The 14,199-nt window shown below is 38.2% G+C and overlaps 1 protein-coding gene and 1 long non-coding RNA gene across 4 annotated transcripts in view; both read left to right on the forward strand.

The window, feature by feature from the left end:
• Positions 1–527: 527 nt before the first annotated feature.
• Positions 528–6,910, forward strand: LOC120518009. The gene is made up of 3 exons (XR_005631160.1): positions 528–705; positions 5,849–6,339; positions 6,879–6,910. It is a non-coding gene; the product is annotated as an uncharacterized LOC120518009 (long non-coding RNA).
• Positions 6,911–8,452: 1,542 nt separating this feature from the next.
• nfyc (nuclear transcription factor Y, gamma) overlaps positions 8,453–14,199 on the forward strand; it is a 112,804-nt gene continuing 107,057 nt past the window's right edge. For all 3 annotated transcript variants that reach the window (XM_039739433.1, XM_039739438.1, XM_039739437.1), the window contains exon 1: positions 8,453–8,584. The gene's annotated coding sequence lies outside the window, so the exon portion shown is untranslated. The remainder of the gene's footprint in view (positions 8,585–14,199) is intronic.

Consider the following 14,199-nt stretch of genomic DNA (forward strand, 5'->3'; position numbering starts at 1 on the left):
CCCAAAATTGATATGCTCATCCGGATCCGATCACCTATCCTCAAGCGCAACAGAGTCAGATAAATGCAGATAGCTAAAGAAACAAACATGAAAACAAATCAACCGAATGTAAAGTGCAAGAAACGTTAGACACATTTTTGAACAGATCAATTTACAATTACAAATGGTAATTACAGTTACCACTTAACTCGTTTGTTTTACTAGGCACTTCTCCAAATTCTTGTATCTCAAACGGCGATAAAAAATTTAGAGGGTTTGCTTAAAATTAAACACTCGAAAAACGATAGAGAGGCACCGCCCTGGACCCGAATTTCGAACGTTGATTGGAGGACCCAGATTCAATCGAGGTGTGATTGGATCAAATTGTCATCCAATCAAGTAAAACAACGTGCAGCCACGCCCTGGACCCAAGTGCTGATTGGAGGTTTTAGGCACAAATCCCCACTCAGAGTTGGCAACAAACCCAGTGAGACTGCGATTGGCTAGGAGGTGAGATGTATACAGTGAGAAATACTTGAGTAAACAGTGTGACACAGACAGCTCTGTGCGTTGTTTAGTGTACAGTGCGCTATAGTTAAGCACTTCAGAAAGCTGCCAGAGTGACAGTCCCGTAAAACATCAGACCAGCTACCAGAGATATACAGAAGTTACCTGAGTGTGGAAGAGATGAAGTTCGCGAGGACGAGGATTAGGATAAATCGTGGGGTGAGAAGTGTCATACAGTTGTAGATCACGGGAATCGTGGGATTAAGATTGAGTAAAAGTGCGTTCGGTGAAAATAGCGATGGTGCGTGGATATAACGAGAATAGTCACATCAAGAGAAAAAACTTATAAAATAGTAGAAGTTTTATGTTTATATAAACCAGAAATGATTATGTGCTTCACTTGAACATTGACACTTAGACATTTTGTTTAACTCACTTATGAACAAAATACTAGGCGAAATTTTAAAACAAGCATCCACTTCGAAGATGAGTTAAAAAGAAAAGTTAGCAAATTTAAGTAAGATATGAATTAGAAAAAAATCAGTTGATAAGTAGGAAGTTAAACAGCCAAACATTTTCTGAAATGCACAGTTAATTTAGGAATTAGTTGTCTGGCAAACATTTTCTGAAATTCACAGTTAATTTAGGAATTAATTGATAAATATATTTAGTATGCACATTAATTTTGTCATATCAGTAAACACTGTAAGTATAAATCACGAAAAACAACACATGATACCCAGGTTAGCGTCTCGTTAGTAGTGAATCAACATTGGGTATTAGAGTAAAGAGTAGTAAATTTGAAATTTCAATAATCTTTCCATACCCAGGTTTTGCAGGATTTTACTTTAAATTTGTTTACGCAAGTTAACTAAGTACACATATAAACATATTTCTGCAATATGGATTTTAACTGAATAGAAGTACAGTAGTACTAGGTATTGATTAATAAGTAAAAAAGGAAACATGGTGCCTTAGGACGCAAAGATAGCTGAGTGAGAGAATGTTTCCTCATTCAAAAACTATAAAGTTTGGTTAAATCAAAAAATGTCAAAGCTTTAAATATTTGCTAGGAATGTATTTTGGTGTTAAATGTCCACACACAATAGAAAGCAAATACAGTTATGTACACTGACACCATCACAGCCGAGATGATTTCATTCTTTTTTGATCTGTGCCCTAATAAAAGGAAAATTTAAGTACAGAATTTTCCATAACATCATATTGTACATCAGCATAATCATTTGCAATTGTGTGCTTTTAGGATAGCATTAGATTGTAAGATTGCTGCAGCTTTGCGTTTGGGTCAAAATCTATACTAATAAAAGGAAAAGCCCTCACTGACTTACTCACTAACTGACTCACCTACTCACTCACTCATCACTAATTCTCCAACTTCCCGTGTAGGTAGAAGGCTGAAATTTGGCAGGCTTATTCCTTACAACTCACTTACAAAAGTTAAGCAGGTTTCATTTCGAAATTCTACACGTAACGGTCGATAACAGTTGATAACATCCACCATGTTGAACTTTCTTATTTATGGCCCCATCTTCACAGAATTTGGTAGGCGGCTTCCTTGCACTAACCGAAACCGATGTACGTACTTATTTCGATGGTATGACGCCACTGTGGGCCGCCATAATGAAATTTCCAACGTCACTAATTTTCCAACTTCCTGTGTAGGTAGAAGGCTGACCCCATCTCCATGAAATTTGGTAGGTGGCTTCCCTGCGCTAACCAAAACCGATGTACATACTTATTTCGGTGGTATGACGCCACTGTCGGCCTCCATATTGAACTTTCCAACGTCACTAATTCTCCAACTTCCCGTGTAGGTAGAAGGCTGAAATTTGGCAAGCTCATTCCTTTCAGCTTACTTACAAAAGTTAAGCAGGTTTCATTTCGAAATTCTACGCATAATGGTCATAACGGTCAACAACGTCCGCCATGTTGAACTTTCTTATTCATGGCCCCATCTTCACGAAATTTGGTAGGCGGCTTCCCTGCGCTAACCGAAACCAATGTACATACTTATTTCAGTGGTATGACGCCACTGTCGCCCGCAATATTGAACTTTCCAACGTCACTAATTCTCCAACCTCCCGTGTAGGTAGAAGGCTGAAATTTGGCAGGCTCATTCCTTACAGCTTACTTACAAAAGATAAGCAAGTTTCATTTCGAAATTCTACGTGTAACGGTCATAACGGTTGACAACGTTTGCCATGTTGAACTTTCTTATTTATGGCCCCATCTTCACGAAATTTTGGTAGGTGGCTTCCCTGCGCTAACCAAAACCGATGTACATACTTATTTCAGTGGTATGATGCCACTGTCGGCCGCCATATTGAAGTTTCCAATGACACTAATTCTCCAACTTCCCATGTACGTAAAAGGCTGAAATTTGGTACTTATTTCGGTGGTATGATGCGACTGTCGGCCGCCATATTGAACTTTTCAACTGTCTTTGTTACTTATGGGCCCATCTTCAAGAAATTTGGTACGTGGTTTCCCAATGCTAACTGAATCCTACTTACGTACATATATACGTCCATAGCTTGCAGCTCGGTCACCGTGTGAGGCGGTGTTGGGTCCCCCAACCCAACGCCTCCCCAATTTGTTGGCTGCCTGCCTATATAAGGCCGTCGATTGCTCCAGTCTCTACATTCCCTTCCTTGCTTCGCCACGGGATTCACGTCTCCCTGCTGATAACTACAGCCTTTTTATTTAATCCACAACTTCTCCGCTGTTTTATTGTTCATTTATTACGATTATAGTTATTGTTTTGGTATTTTAGACTTACTTTACATTGTTCAGGTACCCATTTCCTTTATCATTCCAACCGTACCCCCATTAACATGTCTATCGAGGTGATCACCATCGATCAAAGAACTGTCACTTACCGAGTGGTTTCCATGCCCAGAGATGGCGCCTGACTTTTCCATTCTCTTTGTTACGTATTGCACGGCCATATCAGACTCACTTTTGATATCCGGAGGAACATTGTGTCTTATGTATTGAATGACTGGGACAGGTTCAAGGTGTGGACTGATGACGGTACAGGAGATAATTATACTACACAGGAGCACTATAAGAGTAAAATGCTTAAGCCCTTCACCTATGCATCTGCATGTGAGTTGATGGCTGCTGCTGAATTGTTCGGTTGTCACTTTCAAGTGTACCGAAATGGCCAAATATTTTACACCTTTCAACAACCGTCAATGCCTCTTAAACATCTTAGATTGACAGGTGACGATTTCAGTAGTGGACACTTTGATGTTTATGAATGTTTAAACTCTCAAAAGCTGTATGTGAAGTTATCGATGAAACCAGTTGTATACTTACAACGCTTGACAGATGCCAAATGTCTCTTCAACACAAGTCCTACAAGTACTGTCGTAATTGAAACAAACCATGAAACTCAAACCGATTATGACAGCAGCAATCCAAGCTGTGAGATTTGAAACAAGATTACTGTTCACATGGCCAACTGTACGTTGCATGCTTAAGAGTAAGCTCAGCGCACAGCTTTGTCATATTACAACCGGAGGGCCGAACTCACAATGTGGTATACAAAGAGATCCTTAATAAATAATTATTGGTATATTTTCCCTCAGTTTAAAAAGGTTTAATTTTCTTCTTAATAAAAATTTTAAGGCAGTACTTCGCCGCTGCAAAGCGCGGGTATTTTGCTAGTTAAAGATAATAGGAAAGGCAATACAACTGACCATGCCCCACCCCAGGAATGATGCAGGTTATTATTGTGAAATGTAGCCATAATTTAAATAGTAGAAGTAAAACATATTTCCGATTGTAAGATTGCTGCAGCCTTACGTTTGGGTCAAAATTAAAGATAATAAGAAAGGCAATACAACTGATTCACATCACTCACATTCTGAGTCATTCCCACTCACAGATAGTTTAGTGTTTAGGCTACAGCACTGGACTTTAAACCTAAAGTCTGACAGTTTTGTTTCCACTACTCACTCTTACTTTCTCATTGTGTGATGCCAAGCAAGTTACTTAACCTGGCTGTATGCGTATGTTCAATTACTGTCTCACTGTGTGATGCCAAGCTGCCTGTGTCAAATGCAGATCAATGATACATACTTGATATATCTCTAGAAACAAAAACAGCATGCAGGACTGCTCTCTTTATTTAAAAAAGTAACATAACTTTTATAAAAAAAAAGCTTTTTGCTAGAGCAGGATCCTGGTAGCCTGAGAGAAATTAATTTAAGTATAGTCTTGAAATCTGCACTTTTCATTTACACAGCAATCAAACTGATTTAAAGTAAAAGGCTGCATGTATAGTTAACAAAATGCATTGCATCTTGAAGCAGTGCCACTTAATAAGACTAAGATAGCTTATAATTTGAAAGCATGTGAAGTACCTTTTTTATGGCTTCATAGGAATAAGCAGTTAAAAATAATATAGGTATAATGTACAAAATTTGATCGCATAGGCTTTGAATCGTGCAGGTTGTGAAAAGTGTGGAGACTAGATCAGTGTTTCCCAACCTCTGTCCTGGGGGCACACTGTGGTTACAGGTTTTTGTTCCAAGCAGCTTCTGTTTTTAATTGGACTCCTGGGCTAATTAAGTGATGTGTTATTTCTCAAGTTCTGTGTTTTGGGAACAATATAGAAATTAGAAAACTAACTTTGGTAAAAAAAACTATATATATATATATATATATATATATATATATATATATATATATATATATATATATATATATATATATATATATATATATTAAAATGCACCAAGCAGTTATATGGGAATAATGTATTTTTTTCTTTTTAACAATATTTTCATCTTGATTTTCATTCTACTTTTCTAGGTGTTCTAATTGTTTAATGAATCCATTATTTACTAATTAGTGGGTCTGATGCTAAAGTAGTTGCAGCCTTTGATTATTCAGTATTGTTTACCTGGGTGTCTGCTCTGCTCATTTTTAACTGTCATTAATAAGATACAATGAAGGGGGAAAACTGCAGAGAAAGGGCAAAATATAATGAAATCAACAAAAGAGAGTTAAGCATTTAAATCTATACCAAAAGCAGAAATATTTCTAAATGTCTTATAAAATGTAAAAATCATGCTGCTGTGCTTTTCTGAATGTAGAATAAAAGAAAAATAATACCAGCTAATTAAATGAGATCAATGCATTCAGGTGTTGTCAGTGATTAGGGATCTGCTTGGAACAAAAACCTGCAGCCACAGTGTGCACACAGGACAGAGGTTGGGAAACACTGGACTAGATGATACCAGGTAATGATGTCTCTCTCTCTCTCTCTCTCTGTCTCTCTCCCCCACAACCCCCCACCCTCCCTCTCCCTCTCCCCTCTTCCCTCTTATAGAGAAAGTTACAGTATGCTTGGAGCAAATTGGCTGAGTGTCAACATACAGTGCAGGCTCATTTTGAAATTATAAAACAAAGGCATATTTATAGATTAAGAAGGAAACAAAATACGGAAATACTGCAGAAGGTACAAGTCTCTCACTTTAAGCCATTTATTGCCAAAACAAAAACCATTTCTGCAGGCTTTACTTAGACCATAATACAACTTTACTCTTATAATAAATTTTCCAAGTTAAACATATGCTGTGTAACAGCTGCCCTTAATTTTTACAATTTTTTATTTTATTTGGAATTAATTTTCTGTAAGCTCTTTTATTTTAAACAGGTACAGTTAAATGCTTGTTTTCCCTGGTGTTTTTCATATACCTGCCTAAACACATTGAAGGTGAAGATACAAGGACGAAGAACTCAAGCAAAACTGAGACATGTACATCATGGTCAGCTGAGACAAACTACTTGCTGTAATTTAACCCTGAGCTCCATCTGCTGGTGATTTCTTCAGTTACCCTTGACTTCCCACTGCTGTCTTTTTTTTGTAGATGACCTGTTACCTTGGTTGTTTCTTCATGTAATTTTGGTGGTTTATGGAATTTTTTTTTTTTTTTTCAAACAAAAACATCTTTCATTGTCAGTTACTTTAAAATGTGTGTTACTTTTTTTTTAGATTATCTTAAGTAGTTGTGCAGTGGCTGTATTCAGCTTGTAAATGATATTAAACTATTTGTTAAATGTATGTTTTAAATAAATACACTGGTGCATGTGATTTCATTTTAGCCAACTTCCAGATTAATAGATACTTTATTAATCCCAAGGGGAAATTCACATAATCCAGCAGCAGTATACTGACAGAAAAAAACAATATTAAATTAAAGAGTAATAAAAATGCATGTAAAAAACAGACAATAACTTTGAATAATGTTAGCGTTTACCTATACTGACAGAAAAAAACAATATTAAATTAAAGAGTAATAAAAATGCATGTAAAAACAGACAATAACTTTGAATAATGTTAGCGTTTACCCCCCCAGGTGGAACTGAAGAGTCGCATAGTGTAGGGGAGGAACGATCTCCTCAGTCTGTCACTGAAGCTACTCCTCTGCCTGGAAATGACACTGTTCAGTGGATGCAGTGGATTCTTCATGATTGACAGGAGCTTGCTTAGCACCCGTCGCTCTGCCACAGATGTTATAACTGTCCAGCTTCATTCCTGCAATAGAGCCTGCCTTCCTAACAAGTTTGTCCAGGTGTGAGGTGTCCTTCATCTTTATGATGCCTCCCCAGTACACCACTGTGTAGAAGAAAGCACTCGCCACAACCGTCTGGTAGAACATCTGCAGCATCTTATTGCAGATGTTGAAGGATGCCAACCTTCTAAGGAAGTATAGTCGGCTCTGACCTTTTTTACACAGTGCATCAGTATTGGCAGTCCAGTCCAATTTATCATACAGCTGCACTCTCAAGTATTTATAGGTTTGCACCCTCTGCACACAGTTTCCTCTGATGATCACGGGGTCCATGAGGGGCCTGGGCCTCCTAAAATCCATTACCAGTTCTTTGGTCTTGCTGGTGTTCAGGTGTAATAAGTCTTAGGTTTACTGTTAAAATTGCTGTTTTATGTGTATGCATTGTTGGTAAAAACTACTTTTTAAATGTATTCTCAACAATCTTTACAACTTATTCTTGCAACTAATGAAGTTACTGTAATATTTGTGTGCATTTAAGCATTTCTTTTGTGTTAATGTTTAAAATTATTACTTGTTGAATTTTTGATAAAAAGTGAATTTAGATATTAACTTTTTCAAAGTTCACCCCGATTTTTTGTAATTTTATGCTGGATTTACAAAATGTGATACCAGTTATTTTACTTATAACATTTACGTCCCTAATTGAGATAGCATTTTTTGGAATGTGATACCAAATGTTGTGCCAAATGTAATATGAAGCTAATGAAAACCACTAATTTCATGACATTGGACTTGTACCATTTTAATTTTTCATGATTGAAATATAGAACTACTTTATGGTTATTTTAAACTGGACTCGTATAAGTAACTGGTAAGTCATCCAGAGCTGGTTTCTGTGTGCCTCCAGTAGTGGATCAATAGGACCCAGTGCCATGCAAAGCCAAGAAAGTGGAGTTTAAATAAAGGTGAAGTGAAATTTTTAAAAAATAAATTAAAAATGAGTGAATGAAATGCCACAGTACGATATTTGTTGATTTGATTGCAGATTCCGTTAAAGTCACAGATGCCTTAAATTTCAATATTTACTTTTGTATGACAGTTTGACGGCAGTTCCTCAACTATTAGAAAATTCTAACTGCAACTCTTGCCAACTTGAAACGTTTTCATCGCCTGGTTACATTCCTGCTTAGAATCACACTAAATGAATGGAAAGTTCAATGTATTTGTGTTAGTTGGTGACATGCCACCGGTTGCGCAATGTTAATATGGGACATTGTAATGGTGGACAATACTCTGATCATTGCTCCGTATCTCGACATGCTTCAGTGATCACCGCTCCGTAACACAACGTGGCAGCTTGTCACGTGAATTGCTTTTTCCTCTTTAACTGGAGATCACGCGAGAATATTTTCTCTATCCGGGAGGAGGGGAAAACTTCACGGGGCGGAGCGGCCATCTTGTTTCTTCTGTGGGTTTTTTCTTTGAATCGAGGTGAAAAAAAGAAGGCAATCTACCAGGGAGCCCAAGTCTACGCGAATAGGGTGCTTCTGGTAAGTGGGTAGCAGACTGGTGGTTATCGCCAGATCACTGTATCTCTGTGTTCGTATTTATCTGAACCCAGACGCCATTTCCCTCTCAGGGTTCTCATTGGTGGTCGCCAGCGCCAAGCTACGGTGTGACAGTGTAACTCTAGCCTACAGTGTCCTCCATTCCGGCTCTAAAAGCGTATATCATACTTGCATACGGCTGGCCGCTGACCTGGTCTTGGAGCCAGAATGGCGGTGGTTTCGCCCTGTGCCCCATACCCTTAAAACATTGATTGGTGGAAGCGGGCCGCGGGTTTGATTGGTCTGATGGACAAATCCCGGCTAAATCTTTATTGGTTCGTTTTGCTTTCATCGCTTATCTGTACAGTTTTAAGGGGTTTACATTTGGAGAAGGATAGAAAATCTTATTTTATTAGATGGCCCATCGAAACAGTAACTAGCACTCGCTTCACCGTGTAGTCGAAGTTGTGATAACTTGATTATTTTAAATATCTCTAGATTATTAGCAGGTTCGGTGTTCGTCGCTGAGCTAACTTAAAGAGATCACCAGAAGGTGCCGAAATAATAAAATACTGCAAGGTTTTACGAACATTCTGCTTAACGTGGCCTTTTGAGCAAAACAATCGACTACCACCAGATTGTACCTTGCTTGGCGGATACGTGTGTACATTGTAGACATAATCTTGAACAGGCTAAAATGGAATGTGTAGGCAAGGCATTCAAGAAAGTGTGCCCATTAAACTCGTTTATTGCGTAGCAGGACATTGTACAACAGTATTCTTTTATGATTTTGCAAATGTTGGCATGTCTGTAAATTGTGGGACCTACATGGCGAATTCGAGACAGAGTTACCGGGACCTCTGCAGAATGGTGCAGTGCCTGGAGCTTCAGTTCAAAGACTCCGTACAGTAGAAAGAACAAACGGGACTCGGCTCAGCTTGTTGAAAGAATAATTTTCGTGTACTCAAAACTTTTTTTTCCCTCCTACCGTTGTTTTCTACTCCTACTAAATACTTGCTCACTGAAAAAATAGACTCGTTTGATAAAAATATGTCGAGTATAGACAAATACTTGATAAAACTGTTCATACGAACGGTCGAGCTAGGTTTAAATATGAACCAGAATATATTAAGTCTCATTTAAAAGCATTCTCTTATGGATGTTGCAGAAAGCACGACACACACAAATCCTAAATTCCTCCTAAATTTCAGTTTTCTGGCATAGATGACAGCGTTCATTTAGTCAGTTATTACAGGATTTCCTGACTCTGCTGCTGAGAAGCATCCTAACTATATGATGCTGTCACCAGAACTTTGCTGATGAGCAGTGTTCGACGTATATCACACACTCAACCCAGTATCTAAGGCAAAAAAGTACTCGGAATACAACTGACTTGTCTGTTAGTAATCTAAATATGTATGTATTTATGTATGTGTGTATATGTATATCTAAACTAATAAAAGGCAAAGCCCTTGCTCACTCACTCTTCACTAATTCTCCAACTTCCTGTGTAGGTAGAAGGCTGAAATTTGGCAGGCTCATTCCTTACAGCTTACTTACAAAAGTTAAGCAGGTTTCATTTTGAAATTCTACACGTAACGGTCGACAACATCCGCCATGTTAAACTTTCTTATTTATGGCCCCATCTTAACGAAATTTGGTAGGCGGCTTCCCTGCACTAACCGAAACCGATGTACGTACTTATTTCTGTGGTAAGACGCCACTGTCGGCTGCCATATTGAACTTTCCAACGGTCTTTGTTACCTATGGGCCCATCTTCAGGAAATTTGGTATGCGGATTCCCAACGCTAAATGAATCCTACTTGCGTACATATATACGGCCATAGCCTGCAGCTCGGTCGCCGTGTGAAGCGGTGTCGGGTCACCCATCCCCATGCCTCCCACGTTGTTGGCTGCCTACCTATATAAGGCCGTCTCTCGCTCCGGTCTCTACGTTCCCTTCTTTGCTTCGCCACGGGATTCACGCCTCCCTGCTGATAACTACAGCCTTTTTATTTAATCCACAGCTTCTGTGCTGTTTTATAGTTCATTTCATTTATTATGATTATAGTTGTTGTGTAGGTATTTTAGACTTGCTTTACATTGTTCAGGTACCCATTTCCTTTATCGTTCTGACCGTACCCCCATTAACATGTCTATCGAGGTTGTCACCATCAATCAAAGAACTGTCACTTACCGAGTGGTTTCCATGCCCGGAGGTGGTGCCTGACTTTTCCATTCTCTGTGTTACATATTGCACGGCCATATCAGACTCACTTTTGATATCCGGAGGAACATTGTGTCTTATGTATTGAATGACTGGCACAGGTTCAAGGTGTGGACTGATGACGGTACAGGAGATAATTATACTACACAGGAGCACTATAAGAGTGAAATGCTTAAGCCCTTCACCTATGGTTCTGTATGTGAGTTGATGGCTGCCGCTGAATTGTTTGGTTGTCGCTTTCAAGTGTACCGAAATGGCTAAATATTTTACACCTTTGCACAACCGCTGATGCCTCTTAAACATCTTAGATTGACAGGTGATGATTTGAGTAGTGGACACTTTGATGTTTATGAATGTTTAAACTCTCAAAAGCTGGTTGTGGAGTTATCGATGAAACCGGTTGTATGCTTACAACGCTTGACAGATGCAGAATGTCACTTCACAACAAGTCCCGCAAATACTAACTTAATTGAAACAAACCATGAAACTCAAACCGATTACGACAGCAGCAATCCAAGCAGTGAGATTTGAGGCAGGATTGCTTTTCACATGGCCAACTGTACGTTGCATACTCAAGAGTAAGCTCCGCGCACAGCTTGGTCATATTACAAATGGAGTGCCGAACTGACAACGTGGCATACAAAGAGATCCTTAACAAATAATTATTGTTATTTTCCCTTTGTTTAAAAAGGTTTGATTTTCTTCTTAATATAAATTTTAAGACAGTACTTGCTTGTATGTATGTGTGTGTGTGTGTATATATATATATATATATATATATATATATATATATATATATATATATATATATATATATATATATATATATATATATATATATATATATATATATATATATATATATATATATATAGTGAGTTTGGGCAACCTTGTTAATAGACATTATTTTCCTGTATAAATCGTTGGTTGTTGCGATAAAAAATGTCAGTTAAATATATCATATAGGAGACACACACAGTGATATTTGAGAAGTGAAATGAAGTTTATTGGATTTACAGAAAGTGTGCAATAATTGTTCAAACAAAATCAGGCAGGTGCATAAATTTGGGCACCACAAAAAAGAAATGAAATCAGTATTTAGTAGATCCGTCTTTTGCAGAAATTACAGCCTCTAAACACTTCCTGTAGGTTCCAATGAGAGTCTGGATTGTGGTTGAAGGTATTTTGGACCATTCCTCTTTACAAAACATCTCTAGTTCATTCAGGTTTGATGGCTTCCGAGCATGGACAGCTCTCTTTAACTCACACCACAGATTTTCAATTATATTTAGGTCTCGGGACTGAGATGACCATTCCAGAACGTTGTACTTGTTCCTCTGCATGAATGCCTTAGTGGATTTTGAGCAGTGTTTCGGGTCGTGGTCTTATTGAAAGATCCAGCCCCAGCGCAGCTTCAGCTTTGTCACTGATTCCTGGACATTGGTCTCCAGAATCTGCTGATACTGAGTGGAATCCATGCGTCCCTCAACTTTGACAAGATTCCCAGTCCCTGCACTGGCCACACAGCCCCACAGCATGATGGAACCACCAGCATATTTTACTGTAGGTAGCAGGTGTTTTTCTTGGAATGCTGTGTTCTTTTTTCCTCCATGCATAACGCCCCTTGTTATGCCCAAATAACTCAATTTTAGTTTAATCAGTCCACAGCATCTTATTCCAAAATGAACCTGGCTTGTCCAAATGTGCTTGAGCATATCTCAAGCGGCTCTGTTTGTGCTGTGGGCGGAGAAAAGGCTTCCTCTGCATCACTCTCGCATACAGCATCTCCTTGTGTAAAGTGCGCCGAATGGTTGAACGATGCACAGTGACTCCATCTGCTGCAAGATGATGTTGTAGGTCTTTGGTGCTGGTCTGTGGGTTGACTCTGACTGTTCTCACCATTCATCACTTCTGTCTATCCGAAATCATTCTTGGTCTGCCACTTCGAGCCTTAACTTGAACTGAGCCTGTGGTCTACCATTTCCTCAATATGTTCCTAACTGTGGAAACAGACAGCTTAAATCTCTGGGACAGCTTTCTGTATCTTTCCCCTAAACTATGATGGTGAACAATCTTTGTCTTCAGGTCATTTGAGAGTTGTTTTGTGACCCCCATGTTGCTACTCTTCAGAGAAAATTAAAGGAGGAGGGAAACTTACAATTGACCCCCTTAAATACTCTTTCTCATTATAGGATTCACCTGTGTATGTAGGTCAAGGGGCACTGAGCTTACCAAGCCATTTTGAGTTCCAATAATTAGTTCTAAAAGTTTTGGAATCAATAAAATGACAACGGTGCCCAAATTTATGCACCTGCCTGATTTTATTTGAACAATTATTATTATTATATATATAGTTAACTGGGTAGCTACTGCACAGGTTTTTAGACAAGCTAGAACTGGATCTAAAATCACCTATCAAAAAAACTAAAATGAACATATTTATTAACAAATTGAATTTCTTGACAGAATGGAAGACTTTTTGATGGTGACAACTGATGACCTGTCCAGAAATTTTAAGTTCATACAAAACTATATTTATGGTAGCTGGTAGCCAATTTTAACCTTCACCAACAAAAAGAAGGAACACTTAAATATTCTAATGTTTTTTGCAGATTTGTACGTTTTCAGTTTCATTTTATGTGGTGTACATTGATTTGTAGATTACTGAAAAAAATCCAAATTTAGTCTGCGTAATATTCAAAACTGAAGACCAAAAATGTTGGGACCTTGGGGACTTAATTCTTTTACAGTTTACAGCTGTGTCAGTATTAAAAATGCAAGTAGTTTTTTTGAAAAGCAAACCAATTGTTCTAGAATCATTGTTGTAGATGAAAAATCATATTAAGAAAACTAATACAGGGTAAATTTGCACTGCTGTTTCAAGCTCCAGAATCCTGGGTTAAAGAGCCAGGTATGTTTACAGTCTGTGAGGGTTTCTCTAGGTATCTGAATTTTCCACCCACAACTTAAAAGATGTCCAGATTGGATTCTGAATTCTGAGTGAGTAAGGGTCTCTGCGAGAGTGTACTATTATGAAATGACATAGAACCTGCTTCTATTGCTAATGGTGTTTGAAAATGATTTGTCACTTTTGTTTGCCCTTCTATTCAGTATGTGTATATATGTATATACAGTAAATATATAATATAAAGAGAAACAAATTCAAATTTCACATTTAAGTTCTAAAATATAAAATTCTCAAGCCTGCTTAATTTGTTTCATGGTGGAGTTGGGCTGGAGCTGTTCCAGGAGCACTGGGTTAAATGCAGAAAACAACTTTGGAAGCGTACCAGTCAATGTTAGGGGCTTGCTCACATACTAACTACATACATTACTAATTCCAGATCCCATTTGTGATCTGCTGCTAAATTAATAAAAAGATCACACAGCA

Source organism: Polypterus senegalus, chromosome 17 (genome assembly GCF_016835505.1).
Source record: "Polypterus senegalus isolate Bchr_013 chromosome 17, ASM1683550v1, whole genome shotgun sequence".
Taxonomy (NCBI): Eukaryota; Metazoa; Chordata; class Cladistia; order Polypteriformes; family Polypteridae; genus Polypterus; species Polypterus senegalus.